Source organism: Protopterus annectens, chromosome 7.part0 (genome assembly GCF_019279795.1).
Source record: "Protopterus annectens isolate FY-2018-M chromosome 7.part0, PAN1.0, whole genome shotgun sequence".
NCBI lineage: Eukaryota > Metazoa > Chordata > Ceratodontiformes > Protopteridae > Protopterus > Protopterus annectens.
The window spans coordinates 1,088,011,899-1,088,034,925 of NC_056739.1; the positions used below are offsets into that span (position 1 = coordinate 1,088,011,899).

General features: G+C 44.8%; 1 protein-coding gene across 1 annotated transcript in view; it reads left to right on the forward strand.

Moving 5' to 3' along the window:
• FEM1B (fem-1 homolog B) overlaps window positions 1-23,027 on the forward strand; it is an 83,848-nt gene that overhangs the window by 46,938 nt on the left and 13,883 nt on the right. The gene's annotated exons all lie outside the window — the stretch shown is intronic.

Sequence of the window (23,027 nt, forward strand, 5' to 3'; positions counted from 1 at the left end):
ACAGAAAAATAAACAATTTCTCTACAGAACATTTTTTTCAGTTAGTTTATACTACATTTAAACTGACAGAAAAAAATAGTGCTACATTTAAAACACAACACTTCTAACTTTAAAATAAATTTTCTGAAGAGGAAAGTAGTAAAACTACAGTACATTTAAGAAAATAAAATGCCTCTCAAAGGGGACTTAATCTGCCCAGCAAATTTAAAGCAGAAGCCAACCGGTGATCCTCGGATGCTTCAGAACAGCATACTTTTCTGCAGTAATGCTATTAAAGGCTTCACTCCCAAGCTCAGCTCGAGCTGCTTGACGGTTGGTGTGGGAAGGCACTCTGATGCTTTTAAAGCTGTCTGTCTTTTGTATCCTTGGCAGGATATAACCCATATAGCTAAGGCTACTGCAGCATTGCTTAATATGAAGAACAGCAGATGTTCCCAGTTACCTCTTTCTTCCCAATCACACCTTCATATTTGCCATCTACCCAAGGAAAAATTCTTTGGAATCTTCTTGGGGTATAATTTCTAACATCCTCTGATTCCTGTACTTATTATCCAGTACTTTGATATGACCTACTTATAGCAGTTTCTGTTCTAGATTCAACTAAAAACTCTACCGGAGCAAGTCTTTCACTTAGGATTATCCTGTTCCTTTGTCTTTGTACTCTTGTCAGTCTCTGATAGGGAAGGCAGTCTCTACCCTGCAGTCCAAATGTTTTCTTGACCTCTTCCCATTGTTTCCCTCTCTAGTTATTTGCTCCCAATACATTGGTTCCTTTGCTTGTTTTGTTTAGTAAATTCCACCCTGTCTTGCCTATTCTGCGTACCCCTAATTGCAGTCATCCCCATCAGCAGAATTTCTTTTCTCCATTCTTGCATTGGCGTAGTTCTTGGACTACATTCTGATACTTTGAGTATAATATTCTGTTTTGGTTGCTGCTGTTCTACTTAAGGATCTGTAGACAGAATCCCACTCTGTCATCATTATTTGCTATTGTTCGTTAATTATCTGTATTGTTGCAGAAATGTTTAAGAGTTTGTAGCCATAACTTCTATGCTTTGTCTAAGTTGCACAAGTTGCCTTTTTTTTAGTTAACCAAGGGGCTGGTTTGTTTTTAACGCTTTTGTTCTTAATCATGCTTGCTCTACCATGATATTTAGAAGTATTGTTGTAAATGTGTGTACTGTTTTATCAAGAGAAAAGAGCTGTAAGTGCAGCCCAGTTGATCTTGAACAGGTTGAAAGTGAAAGTTTCTTTGAGGTTTCTGATTGCTGTAGTGATGAATATTGTCAAGCTGTTTGGGGTGTCTGATTATGTTGCTTTAGCTGGTGGTCCTTCAGGCTGTCTAGTAGGCTGCTACTTGTGGCAGTATCGTTTGATGTGGATTTTTAGAATCCATTCTAGGATGGATTCTTAAGATGTGGCCTTTCAAGTCTAGTTGGCTGACTTGATCAATTGAGAGAAACCATATAGCTGAACAGAATTTGTTGAGTTTTCTAGGGCTATCTTTTGTCTGTTCTCTTATCCTAGCAAGATGGTTTCCAAGTCTTATGATGGCCAGGAACCAGCAGTGGATCTCTTCCAGAATGGTATGTTGTTAACCAAGGTGGTATGTATAGACATATAATGGCTAGATATTTGAGTGTTTCCAGTTTGGGGAGTGAGATGAGAATTTCAGCAATGCTTAAAGTGGATATATTATTATAGTAAGTTGTAACGGAGAGCAAACAGTTTATGGCTGATGCTGAATAGTTAGCAAAGAGGCTTGAACAGATGTTCATCGTGCTACCCTGCTGCAGTCATCACACTTGGGTTATCCTGCCATCAGGCGATCCTGCAGTCGGCCCAAATTCCAAAGTCTTAGTCCGGCGTCTGTTGCTGTCGCTTCCTCCCTGACGTCAGTGCGTCAGGGGTATATGAGAGGCATCCAATGCCATTTTCTTCAGTCTCATGCCACGCGGTGCCCAAAGCAGAAGCAAGTGAGATTTTCGAATCAAGTTTCAGTCCGGAGTCTTCAAAGCTAAGTACCCCATTGGGGAACCTTTTCTTGCCTCAGTCCGATGTCAGAAAAAGTTGATGATTGCATTTCTTGTGGGAAGCAAATACCTCATAAGGACTTTCATTCTTTTGCCTAGGCCCAGACCACGACGTCACTGGTTGTTGGTTTTGTGCTAGGTTCAATAACCAAACTATAAAACGAGGCTTTGATTTCGCACGACACTACTTTGGTAGGAAATTTAATTACACTATGCCGTCGGAGCAACCGACTACCGGCGTGCATAAAAAACGCAAAGATAAAGAAAGGCAGCCTAGATCCAAGCCAGACTCCGAGCCCTCTGCTGGGCCGGTCGTCGGGTCTCCGGTTTTCAGTGAGGTGCCTACGCAGCCCCTGGCTACCGCTGAATTGGATCCCCAGACTGCTTCGGATTCTCCAGCAGAGAGTTCTAGGCCGACGCAGCCATTTTCTTTAGGCCCTACCGACGACATTGCAGTAGGAGAAGCGGGTGCTGTAGAAACACCTTCGGTTTCTGAAGGTGTCTTCACACTGACTACTCTCATCATAAAAACTTATGCCAAGCTTAAGACTCCTCTAAAACCAAAAAAGACTTCACTTCAGTCTCCAGGTCAAGGCCCTATGCCTAAGAAACGGATGCTTAAAATGACTGAAGATTTAATTTCTTTGATCAGGGGTTCCCAACCCCCCCCCCAACAAAAGGCCTAGACAAGAGGAGGATTATGCCTCCTCTGATCAAGTGTCCGTTTCCTCAGGCTCCTCTGAGGAACAGGATTACTCCTTTCCCCCCTTATGAAGATTCTGATGCTGAAGACTCCATTCCCTCAGCTTCTCCCCCTGAAGATTATTCCTTTGGGGAAACCTTACATACCATGAGGGAACATTTCCACTGAGAAGATCAGCACTACTCCGACTCAAAGAAAAGGCTCCGAGAGATGTTCTTCATCTCACATTGCTGCAGTCCTTACACTTGGGTATACCGCTGTCCTCGGTCGGCCCGAATACCAAAGTATATGGCTGACGTCGGTCAAGGCGCATTAATCTGACGCCAGGACGTCAGGGTATAAATGCGCATGACCGACGTCATATCCTCAGTCTTTTTTGCCGCGTGGTCCGATGCAGAAGCAGCGTTGCGAGTGCGGGTTGGCGTCCTGAGATTTTCCGAAATCGGAGTTTCAGACCGAATCAAAGTTGGCTAAGTACCCCGTTGGGGAATATTTTGTTTTTTTCTTGCCTCAGTATTTTACCGGATGTCAGAAAAAGTGAATAACTGTATTTCTTGTGGGAAGCAGATACCACATAGGGATTACCATAACTTGTGTATACCTTGTTTAGGGCCTGAGCACGACGTTGTTGGGTGTCCCTCTTGTGCTAGGTTTAACAAACGTACTATAAAGAGGAGATTAGATTGTGCCAGGTTAGTCTTCGGGAAGCGGTGCAACTACAAAATGCCGTCGGATGCTCCGACGCCCGCTTCGTCGAAAAAGCGCAAGGACAAAGGAACTAGGCCTAGGTTAGAAGAACCGTCCGTCCCGGACGTCGGTTCTTTAGAAGGCTCGGTAGAGCCGGAGGTTCGGACAGAAGTTTCTTTAGAGTCCCAGGGAGAGACTTTATTATTACAGGATGTGTCCTCTCAGGAGGTAGGCCAGGCTGAAGGGGCTTCTCAGGTAGCTGTCCTCCCCTCCCTGCCTAAGGTGGTTAGGCCTTCCCCTACTGTTCCCAAGGCTTCTCCCAGAGGCAGGCCAGGTTTAGCTTCAGCAGGTGTCACTCCCAGTACTTCAGGCCCTGTGCCCAAGAGACATATGCTTAAGATGGCTGAAGATTTAATTACTCTGATTAGGGATTCTATGCCCCCTCCTGACAAGAGGCCTAGGGTGGAGCCTGAAATTGGGAGTTTTGAGCAGGATTCTGATGCTTCTGAGTCTTCGGCTGAAGATTTGCAGGAGTTTTCTCCTTATTCTGATTCTGATGTGGATGACACTACTCCTACTGCTTCTCCTCCTGAGGATTTTTCATTCTCAGAGACTCTACATTCCATGAGGGAACATTTTAAATGGGAAGGTCAGGATTTCTCTGATTCCAGGAAAAGACTTAGGGAATTTTTGTTTTTACCCCAGCATAGGCCTTTAGCTATACCTCCTGTTCTTACTGTGGTGGAAGATGTTTTTGCAGAGGCTTCTCTTAATCCTGATTCTTTACCTCCCGCTCCTGTTAAGCCGGACAGGTATTATAGGGTGCCTGAAGCTCATAAGTATCTTTTTAAAAGCCCTAGGGCGGACCCAGAGACTGTTTCTCAGGGGCCTAAAGGGGTTAAGGCTTCTGTTGTTAAAAATCCGGTTCCTCCGGATAAAGAGGCAAGGGCTTTGGACAGATGGGGAAAGAAAGTTTATACTTCTTCCACTTTAGCCATGAGGGCTTTGAATTGCCAATTCCACATGCTGAGATATCAAAACTATCTTCTTTCACAATTAAAGTCTAAGGTAGATGCTCTGGCAGAAGGTATTGAATGTAAGGAGTTACAAGATCTAGTACATGTTTCTGAACAGGTGGGTAAGCATTCCTTACAATGTGGTTTTGATGCTGTGCAGGCCTCTTCGAGGGTGGCTGCCACCGGTTCTGTTCTACGCAGGCACGCCTGGCTAAGGGATCAGAATTTAGCTGAGCATGTTAAGACAAGGATCTTGGATGCTCCTTTGCAATCTGATGTGTTGTTTGGTTCTCCTGTTGAAGCAGTTTTAAAGAAAATGGAAGACAAAGCTAAGTCTATGCACACTGTTAAAGATTTTTTACAGGTTCAGCCTCCAAAGTTTAGTAGAAATTGGCCAACCAAGGGGTGGACATATCCTTCTTATGATTCCCAGTCTAGGGGTAGGTCTAGGCGTGGTAGGGGCAGAGCTCAGGGCTCTTTTAGATCTAGAACAGGGGGTTCACCTGCACAGTCTTCCGGTGAGGGCAGGGGTCAGCCCTTTCGTAGACAGACCCAATGACCTACCTTTTCAACTGCCAGAACCTTCCCGTCTGGCAGCACCTTTGGGAGGAAGACTGGCACTTTTCAAGGAAAACTGGAGTTTAATTACCCAAGACAGATGGGTATTGGATATCATTCACCACGGTTACAGGTTTTATTTCCATACCTTGCCCCCTTTCAAAGGCATGCCAGACATTCCTCCTCAACACAGACTAGAAGCTTACAGGCAAATTTCTCTGTTACTCCAGATAGGGGCCATACAACCGGTGCCTATGCCAGAAAGGGGCCTAGGATTTTATTCTCGCCTATTCCTAGTGCCAAAAAAGGGGAACACGTGGAGACCAATTTTGGATTTATCTATCCTCAACACCTTTCTGGACATACCCAAGTTCAAGATGCTGACATTACAACAGCTTTTACCTCTGCTGGGCAAAGATCACTGGATGGTAACTTTGGATCTCAAGGAGGCTTATCTTCATGTTCCTATCACACTAAGTTGCAGGAAGTATCTGCGTTTTCGAGCTGGAAATTCTCATTATCAGTTCTCTGCATTGCCCTTTGGCTTATCTACTGCGCCCAGAGTATTCACAAAAGTTCTGGCTCCAGTGATAGCTTTCTTCAGATTGAGAGGGATACAGATCTCCCCTTATTTGGACGATTGCCTGATTCTGGCTCAAGGGAAGGACGAGCTTCTTCAGCATTTGAAATATGTGATAGCAGTGCTAAGATGCCTGTGGTATTCTGTGAACGAAACAAAGTCCAGTCTAGTACCCTCTCAAGACATGTGCTTTCTGGGTGTGAGACTGAATACAGCAACCCAGATGGCTTTTTTGACCCCGGACAAACAAAAGAATCTTTCCCTTTACTTCCAACAACTATCACATCAGTCCGGGCTGACTGCAAGGACAGTCCTTCAAGCCTTAGGGTTCATGGCATCTTGTATTCTGGTGCTTCCCAATGCCAAACTGCATATGAGGAAGCTACAATGGTATCTCAAAAATGTATGGACACAGCACTGCCAGGATCTGGACACTGTCATTCAAATAATACCTTGCATTCAAAAGGAATTTTTGTGGTGGGCTCAGCAATGTCACCTAAACAAGGGACTTTCTGTGACCCGGCCAGAGGCGAATCAGATTCTAACAACAGATGCCTCAGACAAAGCTTGGGGAGCTCATCTCAATGGAAAGTGGATACAGGACAAGTGGCCTGTCAGACTACAGCATCTACATATCAACTTGAAGGAGATGTTGGCAGTTCAGTTTGCATTAATGGCTTTCAAGGATTTACTTCTCCCAGGACAGGTGCTGATTCTAACAGACAACACAACTGTCATGTGGTACATCAACAAACAAGGGGGAACACATTCTTACCCTCTATGCAGACAAGCAATGATTTTGTGGGACACTGCTCTCAGTTTACAACTAAATCTTCAGGCAAGGTTTCTACCGGGAGTGCAGAACTCCTTAGCAGATGTGTTAAGCAGGCAAATCATGGATCCCCACGAGTGGCAATTGGATCTTCATGTATTTCAGCAATTGACAGTGTCATGGGGAACTCCAGACATAGATCTGTTCGCTTCTCCTCTAAACCACCAGCTGCCAAAGTTTTGCACAAAAAGGATTCATCATGCAGCTTGGAGAGTGGATGCTCTTTCTTTCAGTTGGAAAAATCTTCATGTGTATGCCTTTCCGCCTCTTCCTCTCCTCCCAAAGGTACTTCTAAAGGTCAGACAGGACAAACCAAGAATGATCCTAATAGCTCCAGATTGGCCTCGACAGCACTGGTACCCATTACTGAGAAGTCTGGTAAGGAAACCGCCTTGGCCTTTGCCTTTGATTCCACATCTGTTGTCCCAAAAGGACGGTCATCTACTCAATATCAAGCTTCACTCTCTTCATCTCACAGCATGGCATATCCTGTTTTGACCCATAGCAGGGCTCAACTTCCTCAACAAGTTTTGAATGTGATTATGGAAGCTAGAAGACCTAGTACAAGGAAAGTGTATGCAGACAAATGGAAGAGATTTTTATTTTGGAGTGCAGCAAAGGATTTGGATGTTTCTGAGCCTAATTTGAGTGTGGCTCTTCAATATCTTACTGAGTTATTGGACAAAGGTTTGTCTTTCTCTTCCATTAAGATTCATGCTGCAGCAATTTCAGCTCACTATGACTGTGATCCACCATTGTTTTCTCATCCTTTGTTCAAGCAATTTCTTAGAGGGGCAAAGAACATAAGACCCCCAATGAGCTCCTACTCCTGCTTGGGACCTCAATTTTGTGTTGGAAAAACTCACTCTACAACCTTTTGAGCCTGCAGCTACTGCTGAGTTGAAATATTTGTCATGGAAGACTGCTTTTTTGTTGGCCATTACCTCTGCAAGAAGGGTTTCTGAATTGCAGGCCCTTATGGCGGTTGAGCCTTTCTTGATTTTCCATAAGGATAGGGTATCTTTACGTACTAATCCTTCCTTTATGCCTAAGGTGGTTTCTAGTGTGTCTTTAAACCAAACTATTCATTTACCTACCTTTTATGCAGACCCCCAAAATAAGGGGGAAAAGATTTTGCATACTTTAGATGTACACAGGCAGTTACGCTATTATTTAAACAGGACTAAGGATTTCAGGCAGTCTCAGCAGTTGTTTGTTTCTTTTGCTTTGTGTTCTCAGGGCAAGCCTGTGTCAAAACAAACTATTTCTAAGTGGATTGGGTTTTGCATTGCTTTTTGTTATTCCCATCATGGCAAGGAGATTCCAACAGGGATTAGACCTCATTCCACTAGGGCTACTGCCACTTCTACAGCTTTTCTAAGGGGTGGCAACTAAGGATATTTTGGAGGCAGCTACTTGGAGTTCAGTACATACTTTCTCTAAGCATTACCACCTTCCTCTCTACTCTAAATCTAGGGCTGGTTTTGCCACTGCTATTTTACAGGGCATTTTGGCAGCTCCTGCTTCTCTATGATTTGCCATCCTCCCTTACCTCTGCTTTGGGAATCTACCCAAGTGTAAGGACTGCAGCAATGTGAGATGAAGAACATAGTACAGTTTTGTACCTACCATAAATGTAGATGTTCGAAGATCCACATTGCTGCAGTCCAATTTACCCTCCCTCCTTCCCCTCTGTGTTTAGGGGTGGTTGTGTGAATAGGGTTGTTCTTTAGTATATTTGTAAAAGTTGTACATAGTTTGGTTGCAGGGGTGTTTAGTGTTTGGTGGTTTTTTGAATTTACCCTTACCTGTTTAGGGTCTTCTGACATCTGGGGCAAGAAAAGACTGAGGATATGACGTCAGTCATGCGCATTTATACCCTGACGTCCTGGCGTCAGATTAATGCGCCTTGACCGACGTCAGCCATATACTTTGGTATTCGGGCCGACCGAGGACAGCGGTATACCCAAGTGTAAGGACTGCAGCAATGTGGATCTTCGAACATCTACATTTATGGTAGGTACAAAACTGTACTTTTCTTTTACTCCCCCAGCACAGACCACTTGCTATCCCCCCAGTTTTAGATATTGTGGATGATGTTTTCTTAGAATCTAGTCTAAATCCAGATTCTCTGCCTCCTGCTCCAGCCAAACCAGATAGATACTGTAGAGTGCCTGACTCACACAAATTCCTATACAAAAGCCCTGTTGCTGATCCAGAGACAATCTCCCAGGGTCCCAAAGGGGGCTAAGACTTCTATGGCTAAAAATCCTGTACCCTCTGAAAGGGAATCCAGAGCACTAGATAGGTGAGGGAAGAATGTTTACACCTCAGCTACTCTAGCTATGAGAGCACTAAATTGTCAATTTCACATGCTTAAATACCAGCAATTCCTAATGTCTCAAATAAAACAAAACATGGGCACGCACCCTCAACAGTCTGAATTCAAGGAAATGCAGGATCTGTTGCATGCAGCTGAACAGCTGGGCAAACATACTTTACAATGTGGTTTTGAAGCCTTGGAAGCTTCCTCTAGAGCAGCTGTTACTGGGTCTGTTATACGTAGGCATGCTTGGTTAAAGGAACAATCTCTGCCTGATCATGTTAAAGCAAAGTTACTAGATGCACCCTTACAGTAGGATGTCTTATTTGGGGTTAAAGCAGAGGAGGTTTTAAAGAAAATGGAGGATAAGGCAAAATCTATGCAGACGGTCAAATATTTCTTACAGGTACAGCCCCCACGCTTCAGCAGAAATTGGCCAACAAAAAATTGGTCCTTTCCAGCTTCTGACAGACCACAGAGGGGTAAATACAGGCGCCCAAGGAGCAGAGGACAAACACAAATCCCTTACAAACCTCGCCAATGGGGCACTGCAACACAGAAGGGAGGAGAAGACAGGTCCCAAACTAACAGAAGGCAAACACAATGACTTAAACCTCAAACTGCCAAGCAAAACTCTTGGCAGCTCCCTTGGGAGGAAAATTAGCACTTTTTGCAGACAACTGGCGCATAGTCACAAAGGACAAATGGGTCCTAGACATTATCTCACAAGGATACAGATTCCATTTCCACACCTTGCCAAGGATAAAAGGGAATGCCAGACCTGCCACAAAATCAATGGGCAGAGGCACAAAAACAAATTACAGCTCTCGTGGACATGAGAGACATTCAACTGGTACCTACACAGGAACAAGGCCAAGGATTTTACTCAAGGCTCTTTCTAGTCCCCAGAAAGGACAATGCTTGGAGACCCATTCTGGACCTTTCAATTTTAAACACCTTCTTGCAAGTACCCAAATTCAAGATGCTAACACTACAGCAGCTTCTTCCCATGTTGGGCAAGAAAGCTTGGCTAGGAACATTGGACTTCAAGGAGGCATACCTGCATGTCCCTATCAGACAAAATTGCAGAAGATACCTTCGTTTCATTGCAGGTTCAACCCATTACCAATTCTCTGCACTGCACTTTGGCTTATCTACTGCGCCCAGGGTCTTCACAAAATGCCTGGCACCAGTAATTGCATACTGCAGGCAAAGAGGAATTCAAATATACCCATACCTGGACGACTGCCTTATCCAAGCAGAAAGCAAGGACATTTTCTTACAACACCTGGCTTTTGTAAAACATCTTCTAAGTTGCCTAGGGTACACAGTAAACAAATAGAAATCAAAACTAGTGCCCTCACAAAATATGACCTTCCTGGGTGCCAGCTTGAATACAACGGCCCAGATGGCTTATCTGACGCCAGACAAACAACTACAATTAACTCGGTACTAAAGAGCAATGGTAACAAAGACCCAACTCCCTGCAAGAAAAATTCTGCATGCCTTGGGCTTCATGGCATCTTGCATACTACTAATACCATTTGCAAAACTGCATATGAGGAAATTACAATGGTATCTAAAAAGTGTATGGACTCAACATAGCCACAACTTGGAAACAATGATACCTCTCATTCCCTGCCTTCAGCAGGAGTTTCTATGGTGGTCACAGGCATGTCACCTCAACAAGGATCAGCCTTTCACCTTACCCCCAGCCAGGCAAACTATGACAACAGATGCATCAGACTATGCCTGGGGGGCGCACATGGCAGGGTGGTGCATTCAAGGCATATGGACTGCAGATCAAAGGAATCTGCACATCAATCAAAAAGAAATGCTAGCTGTACAGAATGCTCTGACAGCCTTCAAGGACCTCTTACATCCAGGGCAGCTTATCTTAAAGACAGACAAACCACAGTAATGTGGTACATAAACAAGCAAGGGGGTACACACTCCTACCCTCTATGCAGGCAAGCAATGACCTTGTGGAACACAGCACTGGCTTACCAAGTTCAATTACAAGCTCAATTCCTGCCAGGAAAAAAGAACACATTGGCAGACGACCTAAGCAGAAACATCATGGATCCCCACGAGTGGAAACTGGATCCACAAGTATTTGCAATGATAACTCAAAAATGGGGGCTCCCAGACATAGACCTGTTTGCCAGCCCCCAAAACTATCAACTAACAAAATTTTGCACAAGGACTTTTCACCATCAAGCTTGGAAAGTGGACGCACTCTCATTCAGTTGGAAAATGCTGACAGTATATGCCTTTCCTCCATTACCCCTTCTCACAAAGGTGCTGCTGAAGGTCAGGATGGAGAGACCCCGAATGATGCTCATTGCCCCAGACTGGCCACGCCAGCACTGGTACCCACTATTAAGGAATATGGCCCAGGGCCCACCATGGATTCTACCACAAATTACCCATCTGCTCACACAGCAAGACAATCAGATTCTACACAGCCAGCTCAAAATCTTAAACTTGGCTGCATGGCAAATCACCTAAGCAACCAGCCAGCTCCTCTCTCACAAGCTGTTATGGATGTTATTCTGGAGGCCAGGAGACCCAGCACCAGGAAAGCCTACTCAGACAAATGGAAAAGGTTTTGCGCCTGGAACCAAGCTAAAGGCCAAAATACCCTTCAGCCTGACATACCTCAGATTCTGCAATATTTAACTGAGATGTTACAAAAAGGGCTTTCTTTTTCATCTATTAAATTCCACGCCTCAGCTGTTTCAGCTCACTACAACACGGATCCTCCCTTATTTTCACATCCACTCTTAAGGCAGTTTCTCAGAGGGGCCAAAAACATTAGGCCTCCCAGGAGAGCACCAACACCTACTTGGGACCTCAACTTTGTTCTGGAAAAACTTACGCTACCTCCTTTTGAGCCAGCTTTCTCAGCTGACTTAAAGTTTATGTCATGGAAGACTGCCCTGCTGCTAGCAATTACTTCAGCAAGAAGAGTTTCAGAGCTTCAAGCACTAATGGCAGTAGAGCCTTTCCTCATTTTTCATCAAGACAGAGTTTCTCTACAAACTAACCCCTCCTTTATGCCTAAGGTGGTATCCAGTGTGGCTCTAAATCAAACCATCCATTTACCCACCTTCTTTCCAAATCCACAGAACAAAGGAGAAAGACTCCTACATTCCTTGGACATTCACAGGCAGCTACGTTACTACTTGGATAAAACTAAGGTTTTCAGAAAATCTGACCAGCTTTTTGTATCCTATGCTACAGCATCACAAGGAAAGGCCATCTCAAAACAGACCATTTCGAAATGGATAGGACATTGCATATGTTTTTGCTACACCCACCATGGAAAACCAGTTCCTGCTAGCATAAGGCCCCACTCTACCAGGGCAGCAGCTACATCTACAGCCTTCCTCGAGGGTGCCAACCAAGGATATTCTGGAAGCTGCAACTTGGGAGTTCAGTACACACCTTCACCAAACATTACCACTTACCACTTTACTCTAAGACTAGAGCTGGCTTTGCCACTGCAGTTTTGCAGGGCCTTCTAGCCTCCTCTAACCCTGTTTGACTCCACCTCCCATCCTTAGCTTTGGGATTCTACCCAAGTGTGATGACTGCAGCAGGGTAACACGATGAACATAGTACAGTTTTGTACCTACCATAAATGTAGATGTTCGAGTGTATACCCTGCTGCAGTCCAGGTTACCCTCCCTCCATCCCCTCTGACCTAACTAAGACCTTTCTATACTTTAAAATCTGTTACAACCTTTGTGGTGTATTTGCTTGTAGCTGGAGGGATTTTTTTGTTTATGCTACACTTTTTATTATTGGTACTATCTACTGACCTTTTGGGGGGGGGGGCACCTGACATCTGGGGCAAGAAAAACTGAAGAAAATGGCGTCTGATGCCTCTCATATACCCCTGGCGCACTGACGTCAGGGAGGAAGCGACAGCAACCGACGCTGGACCAAGACTTTGGAATTCAGGCCAACTGCGGGACCGCCTGACGGCAGGATAACCCAAGTGTGATGACTGCAGCAGGGTATACACTCGAACATCTACATTTATGGTAGGTACAAAACTATACTTTTTCTTACCTATACTGAATTCAGAGAACAAGAAGCTAGGGATACAAATAAATGGCTTGCACAGTATAATTTAATGGTTAGATAAGACTGTGATCAATTGGGTAAGTGGTCCTCAGAGTGCTAGGACTACTACTTAGGGTGAATGTCTGAACCACCTTCTAGCACAAGGCAGGGCACATATTTGACTAGTTAAATTTTAATACACAGGAATACTCTTCGTGACATACATCTCTGCTCAAGACAGAATACGGACACAACTGATTTTGTCATAAATGAGTTCATACATTTATACTAGCAGTTAATCACTATGATCATCTGAAGCCTAGCCACTTCAATTGCGTACTGCCCCTCTGTATAGGAGACTGTATGACCACTCCAGTGGTCGCGTTATGGTTAGGCCTCCAGTTGTCAAAGTCAGATTGGAAAAGAGCAAGGGAACTGTTTTGCATGGCATGGCATGGACCTGATTCTTATTCTTGAATTAGGAAATCCTTTGAGGCAGGAATATGCCACATCAGCAGTTTTTGTTTGTTATGGTGTAGATTAAGGTCCCTCAAATGGGTATTTGTAGTGGTTTGTAGTTTTATGAATATGTAAAAGTTTAAGAAGCATATAGTCCTTGTAGATTAGGCAAAGATCACCACAGAGAAGTCTGTAGAAGATTGAATAGCGCTTTTGAGCTGTTAGACTTCATATTTAACTTAGGGAAGTCTTTAGACTTTATATTTAACTTGGGGAGGTCTTGCCTGAGATGGTTTTGATGAGGAAATGTGACCTTTCTAAGATGCGTGCTTTGAAACAAAAAAAAAAAAACATGCAAAAGGGAACATTATGTTCTAACCACAAAAGGAAACAAAGCCACACCGAACCAAAGCAAAAATAGGGGGTACCACAAAGTACCAGGAATCCAAACCACTTGAAACCGATCCAAACAGTGAAATTTTATTCTAAATCCCAATGTTGAGCACTTTTGTGATTCCCTTTGATCTGACTCTGCCATTGCTAAAACTCATGGCAACCAAAAAACTCTCAAGCTTTTCCCTTACCCGTAATGCACAAACCCCAATTACCTCAGATCTTGTTTGCCGCTTCAGTCAAAAGGTGTGGTCTTGCATCTGTGTTGAGCGTTAGTGAGGCAAGTGTTTCTATTTTTTCTTCATAAATGAAGGTAAGGAATAGTAATATAAAAAGTTTTTGAAGTTCCTGCTCTCTCTTTATCGTATAGTATAGTTCCGTATGTATAGTTTCTTTTTCTGTACTTGTAGATAATATCGCTAGTTTCTTCTTTCCCTCTAGGACACTGTTGTAGGTAATTATTATTGTTATCTCTAACTCTCTCTCTCCTTTCTCGTACTCATACAAAAAAAAAAGCATTTCTTTTCTGTCTTTGCATTTTTTAATGATTGCAGATAAACCACAGGTTTTAAAAAAAATGTACAAAGTGTGGCACAAGCTTCCAATTTCTGTTGCCCACACTCTGTCAACTGTTTGGTTCCCCTCCTTTTACAAGAGGGATTGTTCAATTTGTCATGGTTTTAATCTTCGTGTTAGTGGAACACAAAAACAAGCTTATTCTGAAAGGTGGTCTTCCTGTGGGTAAGCTATACTGGAGGGTTGTTCTTCCTCTAAATCAAAAACTGCAAAAATTTAAAATGTCATCCTCTCCTAAGCCATCTTCCTCCTCCTCAACTTTGGACTCCTCAAGGAAGAGGTGTCATAAGGACCCGGTCTCAACCCCGGATCCAAAGAAGGCAAAACTGCAGGATTCTGCTAATGAAAAATGATCTGATCCGATACCACCTATCGAAATTGGAACTTCAAATTACCAGAGTTCTACCCAGAGCTACGTACTCTGTCGCTAGATCTGGTTCCTGACAGAGTACCTTCTCTATTCCTAGAAAGACCTAGCTCTCCATCCATATACTCCACTCACTCTTCCAGAAGCCTTACAGAAGAAATGTAGAGAGGCTGGTGAAGAAGATTCTTTTGGTGCAGAGCCAGACTGGTGTGTATTTGGCTCCTACCCCTCTTTGTCAGGAGATCTACAAATCTGTTACCCCCCCCCCATTACAAATTCCTCCTCTGACTCCTGTAGCTTAGTTTTTGGATTCGAGTCGGCCAGATCAGTCTGGTTTGGATCTAAGGATAACTCTATCCTTGGATCCGAGGTCCTCTCTGAGGGCTCCGGTCCCATTGGATCCAGAGAGCTCCCCGAGTCATAGTCTATCTGTCGGATCCAATCCAAGGTGTTGCATTTAGCTCCGAAGCTTTGAGCCATCTCTGTACCTTGGAGCTTCTGCACTGGATAGCGCAATTCCGGCTTCCACCTCAGAGGTTTTGCCCTCCGAGCAGGGAAGGCCTACAGTTCCAAAGCTTGTCTTCTCTGATCTGACGGCCTCTCTCCTTTCTGAGCAGCTCTGCCTTCAAGGCTGCGGAGACAGTATTTTCTGCTTCAGCAATGCTGACAGATCCTTCCCCAATGTATCCCAAGTCCTCTTCCATGTCTGAGTGCTCAGCTTCAACATCTCCTTCCACAGGGACAGCTAGTACCAAAATCCCAAGCTCCCGCTCAGGGAATTGTAATCCCCCATCTGATACCACAGTACCCCACTAAGGAGGTCCCTAAGAAGAGGAAACTGACTCCACGAGAGTCCATCACTGATTACACAGATTTTGATGGTGAAGGGTCCCTGTGATCACCTCCTGAGGATGTCTCCTTTGGAGGCATCCTAGAAATCCTTAAGCAGAGAGGTGGTTGGATGTCCAGCATCCCCATGTCTGAGGAATCTTTTCTCCTGGAGACTTTTGTACTGGACTGTCTACCTCCTGGGTGAGTCCACCCACCAATGAGCTCATTGACTTGATGATCTGGTGGGCATGAAAGGACCCTTACACCATAGAGCCCATTCTTAGCAGACCAAATAGGATAATGGCACACCCAGCAGATAGACAGTTTTGGGGGAAAGGAGCTCCTGTTAATGCCATGGTTGTTGTGGCAGCCACCAAAAAGGAACTAGCTGAGGAAAGTTCCTCTATCCATCCCCCGCAACAGGGAGTCATGAGCGATATTTGGGAAGCATGTCTATGCTTCAGCAACCTTCACTTTGAGGTCTCTGAACTGTTTGGCACATTTTACTAGACTATAGAGGGATTTGATCAAGGAATTGTTAAATACCCTCTCTGGTGCTGTTTCTGATGAAGTTCAGGCATCACTCAGCTGACGACCCTACATTCCGTATCCAGTTCATCCACGAAGTTGATCTCCGATGTTGTGGAGGGAACCTCAAGGGCAGCTGGTTCAAGCTTTTCCATAAGGATAAGCTTCTCTGAGAGTCTGCAGACCCTTTCATGTTTTCTTTTGTCAGTGCTCCTTTACACAGAACGTCTTTATTTGGCCCCAAAAGTGAAAGACACACTGTCTAGGTGTGAGAAAGACAGAAAGACCCTGTCTGCTGTGGGGATGCATTTTTCGACTCCTCAATGAACCTTTTCCAGGACTCAAAAAGATGGTTGAAAAATGCAGTTCAAGAAGTCTAAGGGTCCTTTTCAAGACACGTGTAGGAAGTTCCCCCAGAGGCAGAAGGGGAACTCTAATAGATGAAGACGCCCCCATGGCAGAGGTGACCCACAGAACCAGGGTTTCAGAGACTCGTTCTTTGAAAAACACTATAAGCACACCTGAAAGACCCGATTGTCTACATTTGGAGATAGTCAGGGAAGATTATCCCTGCACCAGAGAGTCTGGCTAGATGTAACAAAAGATACTTGGGTGTAGAGGATTATTTCCAGAAGCTGTATTATACCCTTTTCCCTTTCTCCATTAATTCCAAAGAAAATCCATGATGTTCCATCCGGTCAGAGGGAACAAGTAGTAATTCAGATACAAAAGCTGCTAGAAAAAAGTCATCCAAGAAGTCCCACCAGACAAGATAGAGTCCAGAATTTGCTCACGGTCTTTTTTTGGTGCCTAAGAAAACGGGGGACTGGTGACAAATTCTGGCTCTTTCCAAACTAAACAAGACCGTTAAAAGAACCAAGTTTCGGATGGTCACTGTTCAGTTCAGTCAATTATCCCCTTTCTGGTCAAGGACAACTTTATGTGCTGTATAGACCTTCAGGACACATACTGTTACATGGTCCAGAAGATACTTATGCTTCCGACTGGGAGTCTGTCATTATCCATTCAGAGTACTGCCCCTTGGACTCGCCACAGCCATTGGGGTGTTTCCCAAGTGCACGGCGGTAGTAGCAGCTCACCTGAGACTGCAAGGATTCAGTGTTTCCATATTTAGATGACTGGCTCATTACCACTTCGATCAGGCATCAACTCATATGTGCAAGAAACCTGTTCTAACTGCCATTCTTTTAGTTCTCATGTACTGCGAGAGAGAGAACAAATTGTTTGTCAAAGGCATGATTAAGACTTCCTTTCAGGAAGAAATAGAGCAAGGTCAGACTACTCATGGCAAACCTACAAAACATATAAAAAGAGCATCTACCACTGGATCCTTGGAGTCTGAAAAGTTTCCTTCTTCCAGTAAGTCAAAATCTGATAGACCTTTGATCTCGGTGCCATTGCCTTCAGAGCAGACTGTCATAACAGTGAGGCGCCAGTCCCCGGTTTTGGAGCTGGTGTCTCCTACTTTGAAGTCACCTATTTTGCAATCCATAGCTTCAGCTGCATCATCTTGATCCTCAAGAAGCCCGTCTGACTTGGATGTGGATCATGTAATGCAGAGGCTTCTGCAGACATTGGCCAAGCTTTTGTCTGGGCTGACCCCACGGGCTTTGGAACAGGCTAACCTTCCTCACCCCACATCTCTTCCTCCACCAAACTGACTCGAGGTTTCGGAGCCAGAATGCTTGGAGCCGATTGTGGAGCTGTCTGTACTGAGACCTGCTCCAGGTTCTTCGGATCAGACTTCTCAGACTACTTTGGTCCCAACCGAAGAGTCTAGGGGCCAACAGTGTCTTGTTGGGTCCGGGGAGGACAGTTGAACCGATTTGTTGGGTCCGACCTTGCCTCTCGGGGCTTCGGCGTGGGTGAGTTCGACTCCTACCTCTGGCTCGGAGCCCACCGTCCTGGTGCCGAGAGAACAGTCTGTTTTTCTTCTGATCCAGGGGTTCCTTCACATTGGAGTCGAGGGGCTTTCGATACCAGGAGGAGAGCACTGTTCCCATGGACAGTCCACTTCATCAGGGCTAACAGATGTTCTTCATCTCACATTGCTGCAGTCCTGACTATTGGGTAGTCCGCTGTCCCAGTCGGCCCGAATACCAAAGTATAAGGCTGACGTCGGTCAGAGGCGCATTAGACTGACGTCAGTACGTCAGAGTACAAATGCGCATGACCGACGTCATTTCCTCAGTCTTTTTTGCCGCATGGTCCGATGCAGAAGCAGTTTTGCGAGTGCAGGTTGGCGTTCTGAGATTTTCCGAAGTCGGAGTTTCAGACCGAATCCAAGTTGGCTAAGTACCCCGTTGGGGAATATTTTGGTTTTTTCTTGCCTCAGTATTTTACCGGATGTCAGAAAAAGTGAATAACTGTATTTCTTGTGGGAAACAGATACCTCATAGGGATTACCATACCTTGTGTATACCTTGCTTAGGGCCTGAGCACGACGTTGTTGGCTGTCGCTCTTGTGCTAGATTTAACAAACGCACTATTAAGAGAAGATTAGATTGTGCCAGGTTAGTTTTGGGAAGCGGTGTAATTATAAAATGCCGCCGGATGCTCCGACGCCGCGCAAAAAAGCGCAAGGACAAAACAGCTAAGCCTAGGTTGGAGGAACCGTCCGTCGACGCCGGTTCTTTAGAGGCTCGGTGGAGCCAGAGGTTCAGCCAGAAATCTCTTTGGAATCCCAGGGAGAGACTTTATTGCTGCAAGATGTGACCTCTCAGGAGGTAGGCCAGGCGGAAGGGGCTTCTCAGGTAGCTGTTCTTCCTTCCCTTCCTAAGGTGGTTAGGCCCTCCCCTGCTGTTTCCAAGGCTTCTCCCAGGGGCAGGCCAGGTTTGGTTTCAGGTGTTACCCCTAGTTCTTCAGGGTCTGTACCTAAGAAGCATATGCTTAAGATGGCAGAAGATTTGATTACAATGATTAGAGGTTCTATGCCCCCTCCTGATAAGAGGCCGAGGGTGGAACCTGAGCTTGAGAGTTTTGAGCAGTGTTCGGATGCTTCTGAGTCTTCGGCTGAAGACTTGCAGGAGTATTCCCCTTATTCTGATTCTGATGTAGATGATTCTACTCCTTCTGCTTCTCCTCCTGAGGATTTTTCATTTTCAGAGACTCTTCATTCTATGCGGGAGCATTTTAAATGGGAAGGTCAGGATTTCTCTGATTCCAGGAAAAGGCTTAGAGAATTTTTATTTCTACCTCAGCATAGGCCTTTAGCTATTTCTCCTGTTCTGAATGTGGTGGAAGATGTTTTTGCAGAGGCTTCTCTGAATCCTGATTCTTTGCCCCCTGCTCCAGTTAAACCGGATAGATATTATAGGGTGCCTGAGGCTCATAAGTATCTTTTTAAGAGTCCTAGGGCAGACCCAGAAACTGTTTCTCAGGGGCCTAAAGGTGTTAAAGCTTCTGTTGTTAACAATCCTGTTCCTCCAGATAAAGAGGCAAGGGCTTTGGATAGATGGGGAAAGAAAGTGTATACTTCTTCCACTTTAGCCATGAGGGCTTTGAATTGCCAGTTTCACATGTTGAAATACCAAAATTATCTCCTTTCACAATTAAAGTCTAAGGTAGATGCTCTGGCGGAAGGTATTGAGTGTAAAGAGTTGCAGGATTTGGTTCATGTTTCTGAACAGGTGGGTAAGCATTCTTTGCAATGTGGTTTTGATGCTGTACAGGCCTCTTCGAGGGTGGCTGCCACGGGTTCGGTTCTTCGCAGGCACGCCTGGCTGAGGGATCAGAATTTGGCTGAGCATGTTAAAACAAGGATTTTAGATGCTCCTTTACAATCTGATGTGTTGTTTGGTTCGCCTGTGGAAGCAGTTCTAAAGAAAATGGAAGACAAGGCTAAGTCTATGCAGACTGTTAAAGATTTTTGCAGGTTCAGCCTCCGAAGTTTAGTAGAAATTGGCCTACTAAGGGGTGGACATATCCTGCTTATGATTCCCAGTCTAGGGGTAGGTCTAGACGTGGTAGGGCAGAGCTCAGGGTTCTTTAGGCCCAGAACAGGGAGTTCACCTGCTCAGTCTTCTGGTGAGGGCAGGGTCAGTCCTTTCGTAAGCAGACCCAATGACCTGCCTTTTCAGCTGCCAGATTCTTCTCGGCTGGCAGCACCTTTGGGAGGAAGGTTGGCACTTTCAGAGAAAACTGGAGTTTAATTACCCAAGACAGATGGGTATTGGATATCATTTACCACGGTTACAGGTTTTATTTCCATACCTTGCCTCCTTTCAAAGGCATACCAGACATTCCTCCTCAACAAAGAAAAGAGGCGTACAAACAAATTTCTCTGTTGCTCCAAATAGGGGCCATTCAACCGGTTCCTGTGCCAGAAAGGGGCCTAGGATTTTATTCACGCCTGTTCCTAGTACCAAAAAGGGGAACACGTGGAGACCAATTTTGGATTTATCTATCCTCAACACTTATCTGGACATTCCCAAGTTCAAAATGTTGACGTTACAACAGCTTTTACCTCTGCTGGGCAAAGATCACTGGATGGTAACTTTGGATCTCAAGGAAGCTTACCTTCATGTTCCTATCAGACTGGTTTGCAGGAAGTATCTGCGTTTTCGAGCTGGAAATTTTCATTATCAGTTCTCTGCATTGCCCTTTGGCTTATCTACTGCGCCCAGAGTATTCACAAAAGTTCTGGCTCCAGTGATAGCTTTCTTCAGGCTAAAAGGAATACAAATCTATCCTTATTTGGACGACTGCCTGCTTCTGGCTCAAGAAAGGGATGTGCTTCTTCAGCATTTGGAATATGTGATAGCAGTGCTAAGATGCCTAGGGTATTCTGTGAACGAAATAAAGTCCAGTCTAGTACCCTCTCAAGACATGTGCTTTCTGGGTGTGAGACTGAATACAGCAACCCAGATGGCCTTTTTAACCCCGGACAAACAAAAGAATCTTTCTCTTTACTTCCATCAACTATCTCATCAGTCCGGGCTGACTGCAAGGACAGTCCTTCAAGCCTTAGGGTTCATGGCATCTTGTATTCTGGTGCTTCCCAATGCCAAACTGCATATGAGGAAGCTGCAGTGGTATCTCAAAAATTTATGGACACAGCACTGCCAGGATTTGGACACTGTCATTCCAATAATACCTTGCATTCAATAGGAATTTTTGTGGTGGGCTCAGGAATGTCACCTAAACAAGGGACTCTCTGTGACCCGGCCAGAGGCGAGTCAGATTTTAACGACAGATGCCTCGGACACAGCTTGGGGAGCTCATCTGAATGGAAAGTGGATACAAGACAAGTGGCCTGTCAGACTACAGCATCTACATATCAACATGAAGGAGATGTTGGCAGTCCAGTTTGCATTAATGGCCTTCAAGGATTTACTTCTTCCAGGACAGGTGTTGATTCTGACAGACAACACAACTGTCTTTGTTACACAGATTTTGATGGTGAAGGGTCCCTGTGATCACCTCCTGAGGATGTCTCCTTTGGAGGCATCCTAGAAATCCTTAAGCAGAGAGGTGGTTGGATGTCCAGCATCCCCATGTCTGAGGAATCTTTTCTCCTGGAGACTTTTGTACTGGACTGTCTACCTCCTGGGTGAGTCCACCCACCAATGAGCTCATTGACTTGATGATCTGGTGGGCATGAAAGGACCCTTACACCATAGAGCCCATTCTTAGCAGACCAAATAGGATAATGGCACACCCAGTAGATAAGACAGTTTTGGGGGAAAGGAGTTCCTGTTAATGCCATGGTTGTTGTGGCAGCCACCAAAAAGGAACTAGCTGAGGAAAGTTCCTCTATCCATCCCCCGCAACAGGGAGTCATGAGCGAGGTCTCTGAACTGTTTGGCACATTTTACTAGATTATAGAGGGATTTGATCAAGGAATTGTTAAATACCCTCTCTGGTGCTGTTTCTGATGAAGTTCAGGCATCACTCAGCTGACGACCCTACATTCCGTATCCAGTTCATCCACGAAGTTGATCTCCGATGTTGTGGAGGGAACCTCAAGGGCAGCTGGTTCAAGCTTTTCCATAAGGATAAGCTTCTCTGAGAGTCTGCAGACACCTTTCATGTTTTCTTTTGTCAGTGCTCCTTTACACAGAACGTCTTTATTTGGCCCCAAAAGTGAAAGACACACTGTCTAGGTGTGAGAAAGACAGAAAGACCCTGTCTGCTGTGGGGATGCATTTTTCGACTCCTCAATGAACCTTTTCCAGGACTCAAAAAGATGGTTGAAAAATGCAGTTCAAGAAGTCTAAGGGTCCTTTTCAAGACACGTGTAGGAAGTTCCCCCAGAGGCAGAAGGGGAACTCTAATAGATGAAGACGCCCCCATGGCAGAGGTGACCCACAGAACCAGGGTTTCAGAGACTCGTTCTTTGAAAAACACTATAAGCACACCTGAAAGACCCGATTGTCTACATTTGGAGATAGTCAGGGAAGATTATCCCTGCACCAGAGAGTCTGGCTAGATGTAACAAAAGATACTTGGGTGTAGAGGATTATTTCCAGAAGCTGTATTATACCCTTTTCCCTTTCTCCATTAATTCCAAAGAAAATCCATGATGTTCCATCCGGTCAGAGGGAACAAGTAGTAATTCAGATACAAAAGCTGCTAGAAAAAAGTCATCCAAGAAGTCCCACCAGACAAGATAGAGTCCAGAATTTGCTCACGGTCTTTTTTTGGTGCCTAAGAAAACGGGGGACTGGTGACAAATTCTGGCTCTTTTCCAAACTAAACAAGACCGTTAAAAGAACCAAGTTTCGATGGTCACTGTTCAGTTCAGTCAATTATCCCCTTCTGGTCAAGGACAACTTTATGTGCTGTATAGACCTTCAGGACACATACTGTTACATGGTCCAGAAGATACTTATGCTTCCGACTGGGAGTCTGTCATTATCCATTCAGAGTACTGCCCTTGGACTTGGACTCGCCAGCCATTGGGGTGTTTCCCAAGTGCACGGCGGTAGTAGCAGCTCACCTGAGACTGCAAGGATTCAGTGTTTCCATATTTAGATGACTGGCTCATTACCACTGATCAGGCATCAACTCATATGTGCAAGAAACCTGTTCTAACTGCCATTCTT